General features: G+C 37.2%; 1 pseudogene; it reads right to left on the bottom strand.

Moving 5' to 3' along the window:
- Nucleotides 1-377: 377 nt before the first annotated feature.
- Nucleotides 378-3,063, bottom strand: LOC128928050 (X-ray repair cross-complementing protein 5 pseudogene; annotated as a pseudogene).
- Nucleotides 3,064-4,638: the final 1,575 nt, after the last annotated feature.

Raw genomic sequence — 4,638 nt, 5'->3', positions numbered from 1 at the left:
AATAGATAATAAAGGGCAAAACAAAATTTACTCAATTTGAACATTTGCATAACATATGATTCAGCATTCCATACCTAAGTATATCTGCAAAAGCAACTCTTGCCCATGAACACTAGGAGACGCGTGCTGGAATGTTCATAGCAGCACTGTTTGTAACAGCAAAAAACTTAACACCTTTTGGTAAGATATTCAAATGGTTAAATACTTTATAGCAGTAAAAAGGGAATGAACTGCAGCTATTACAGTATGGATAAATCTGAGTAACAGATGCTAAATGATAAAAGCAAGTCTACATGACTCTTTGAAGTTTAAAGACAGGTAATAATGCATTGTTTAAGCATACATATATATACATATATGTATGTATGGGTGTGTATATGTGTGTGCATATGTGTGTGTGTGTGTAAACTATTTTTAAAAGCAAGGCAAACACAAAATTTAGGAGAGCTATTATTTGCAAAGGCAGCCAGGAGAATAGGGTGAAGATAGTTCATAGGTAGATGTAATTGTTATTGTTTTAGTTCTTGAGTCAGATGGTGAGTTAAAATTTAAAAGAAAAGCTATGAAAGAAAGGAATGAAGAAAGGTAAACTAGCTAGATATGAAACAGAAGAAATCAAGTACAGCAATTTTTTTAACAGTGACTCTTTATAAACTTGTATGGGGTCTAAATTATCCCTTATAATATATATGTGTGTATTCATTCCACAGAGAATTAGGTGATCCACCTCCAGGTAACCTACTGGGAATTTCTCCAGAGCTTCTGGCTCCCCTTGAATGGCTGCCTCCAACTTGTTTTGTTTGAACTCCCAGCATCACAGCAATGGCAGCTCTCTTAGATTCCCCACACATCCACGACCTATATCATGTCCAGTAAATCATCTACATCACCACCTTCTTTAAATATGGCTGCTGTGTCTTCATTCGGTTTTTCTTTAGGGGCCAGAAACTTTTTGGCTTCCTCAGCTGTGACAGATCTTCCAGAGGCTTCCTCTTTGGTGATCAGAGTAATTCCATCCTGAACAACAATTTTCCAGAAAGGATTTAATTGTTTAATTTCCACTTTCTTTCAAAGGGCTTTCAGGAAGTTGTTAAAGCACTGATCTTCTGAAAACTTAATGGCTTCTTCCTGGAAGGCTCTGATGCAGTCCATGCTCTTCATAAAATACGGTGTTTCATTATTATCCAAAAACTGTTTGATGTGTTTTATGAGCTGGTCACTCGCTTCCTCAAAGCTGGCATTCTTATGTTTCACTAGAACATGGAAGTTTTCAGCAGGATTCACACTTCCAGCAGAGGTGACACTGCCTTCAGCCAGGCTGGAGATGTGGAAGTAGGCTCCCCCTTCCTCAGTCTTTAATTTTTTAGTGGTGAGTCCATCTTCATGGTTGTCTTGGAAAATGTCCTGAGCAGTTACTTGATCCTTTTTCTTGGCTTCAATCAGAGGAAAAAGGATCTTTATTTTAGAGAAAGAAATCTGACATTTCGCTGTTATTTCAGTGGGAGGATTCAGCATATTCCAAATATGCTGCAATTGGGGGTAGAGGCTCCCAGGGATGTAAAGCTCTGTGCAGCAGACACCAAAATAATTTCTGAAATAGAGGATTTGGGATTTGGGTGGTTGGAAACAAGTCTTCAAGGATGTCTGTCTTCTCATCTTTCTTTACTAAGCTCATGGAGTCAATCAAAATATCAACAGCATTCAACTATGCCTCGGTGGGAGCATAGTTCTTACTGTTTTTCAGGGATAAAAACATATATTGCAGCAAGTCTTCCATGAAAGGCAGCTACACATACACTAAACACTCATGGTTATGCTTGATATGAGGAAAAGTCACCCTGACTTGAGGATTAGTTCTTTTGTCATAAGCATAGCAAACTATGGCCACCAAGTCTAACTCGTCCAAAGCATGAATCAGGGAGGAAAGTGCAACTGCTGCTGCCTCGTCTCTTGCTGCAAAAACATTTAGAACTTGATTTCCCATGAAGAATCTTCTCTGAACCTGAGAAGATTTACAAAATTCCAAAACAGAAGCACTTCCCTCCAATTTATATTTCATTTGCTCCTCATCCACTTTAGAGAAAGGTATATCACATCCATAGTGGAACCCTTAAATAATATCCTTTTTTAAAACTTTGGTTTCATCATCATCATTTAAGCAATAAACTGTTTCTTTTTATATATCTTCTTTTTTGAGGGTTTTTGCATCCACAACTGTCCAAGTCCTTTTAACTCTCTCCTGTAAAATCAATTTATAGGCTGCAATCCTTATAGAAAAATTGGAGCCAATGGTCAGTCGGTAGGGCTAGTGAATGAAATGCCTCTCAATTTTCTTGAAGACACACAGTTTTCTCAGACTCTCACTGCAGGAATAAATTTCATCCAACCCATCTTCACCTTCTAAAGATATCATCACCATGCTATCTCAAGATCTTTTTGCTGTTCAGCAATTCCTTTTAGTGGAAAGGAGGGCCCATGGCCACCCAAGTGAAAGCTTCCATCTCCTCTGTCCCCACTTCCATCTTCCTTGCCAACTGAGAAAGGCAAGAAGAATTGCAGGGAGATGTCACATTTCTTCAAGCTATGCATTATAATATCCAGCTGACTTTTGCTGAATTGGCTGCTGAAGTCAGTGAATATTTCAATATGCCTCTTTTCAAACTTCTTTCCTATAGTTTCATGTTGAATCACATCTATGCTCATGATTAGTGTATCCAGGAAGTCAGCCTGTTGAAAAACTGGTTGGATTTTGCTTTCAATGTCCTCCAGCAAATCAAACTTCGGTAGCATCAGATGTCTGTGCTCTGTAATGTTCTGATACTGATCTTCACCAGAAAGGGGATTGTCAGTGTCATCAGTACCAAACAGGACTAAAGCAATCTCATTCTTATTCTCAGCAAACACCTGTCACTGGACAAACACGGTTATTAACTTCTTTGCTTGTTAAAATTGGGGATTCTTCACCAGCAAAGGAGTTACTCATGGTAAGGCTCACATCCATACACAGCACAATAGCTGCCTTATTCCCCAGCCACACCATGTTGTTGGTCCTCAGGTGCTTTGGTCGCTACTTCCGGGTGGGAACCTGCCAAGTCGCCTGCAATTTTAATAATAGATTAAAAAGAACAAAATAATAAGTGAAACATCAAATGACATGAGTAGGGTACTATATGCTAATATTAGAAACAATGGACCAAGAAGACTTACTGGTCATGAACCAATATGCACTGAATCATGCAGGCTTAAATATATTTGGAACAATAACTGATAGAGCAATGGGGAGAAATAATAATTAGTCATTCTACTGGGAGATTTGTGATTGTTAATTTGTTGGCTTAATGGTAACTTCTTTTTACAATAATGACTACAGAATTCTAGAGAATTTTTTAATTGAGGTACAATTTTCATGCAAATAAATCCAAAGATTTTTTTAAGTATTAATGGTTAGGTGGGCATTGGCAGATGACTATATATCCACATTATCTCCATAATGGAAATATAAACTCTGTTGTCTCACAAAGTTTCTTTGTGTCTTTTTTCTGCCAATGCTCATTTCCTTTCCCCTCCAGAGGCAAGCATTGCTGATTTCTTCTTTTTTGAAGATTTTTTAAAAATTTATTTACTTTTGATTGATAAATAATAATTGTACATATTCATGGGGTACTGGATATTTTAATACATACATTTCTGCTATAACTACCTCTGAAAATCTACTTGGAGAGTTCTTAACTCACATTTTATCTTAGTCCATTCAGGCACTCTAACAAATGTACTATAAACTGGGTGGCTTTTACAACATTTATTTCTCACAGTTCTGGAGGCTAGGAAGTCCAAGATCAAGATAACTCAACAAATTTGGTGTCTGGTGAAGACTCATTCCTCACACACTGCATTTTCTCACTTCGTATTCACATGCTGGAAGAGGCATGGCAGCTTTCCGTGGCCTTTTTTCTTAGGGCGCTAATCTCACTCATGAGGACTCTACCCTCATGACTTAATAACTTCCCAAAAGCCTCACCTCTTAATACTGTCACACTCAGGATTAGGTTTCAACATACAAATTTAAAGGGGACACAAACATTCAGATCACAGCACCATTCTCAGAAACCAATAGCCCAAGTACAGGAGGGGGAAAAAACATAGAATATTTTAATCTCAAATTACTGAACATATAAACTCAAGCTAAGAAATCTACAGAATGTTATCCCACACTCAGAATATATACACCAAAATTGCCTGTAGCATAGACCATCTAGTAAACCCATACGTAAACAAAAAATAAGCATTTAGAAATTCTAAATACTATTATACGATCACACTTATTATACAAGGATAGTAATCAAAATACCTAATGTCTGAAACTAAAAAATATGCTACTAAGCACAGGTGTGCAAATTATGCAACACATTCCAAACTGCATTTTAGGCTTTCTCAGAACTACCTCTTTCTTTTCATACATTTTAACATTTAGTTTTGAAAAACTAGATGCTCTTCTAACTCTGGTATAAAGCCTTTGCAAGGTAAGGAGCAAATATTCCTACTTCCTGCTGAAGCTGCTAGAAGCAAAGAATATTCTGCATCATAAAACTAGCCTAATGTTAATCAAACAAAGATTTGTAAGACACTCAGACTTCAGAG

Source organism: Callithrix jacchus, chromosome 3 (genome assembly GCF_049354715.1).
Source record: "Callithrix jacchus isolate 240 chromosome 3, calJac240_pri, whole genome shotgun sequence".
Lineage (NCBI taxonomy): Eukaryota > Metazoa > Chordata > Mammalia > Primates > Cebidae > Callithrix > Callithrix jacchus.
The sequence above is the reverse complement of the archived record's forward strand: the minus strand, read 5'-3'. Positions and strand labels throughout refer to the sequence as shown.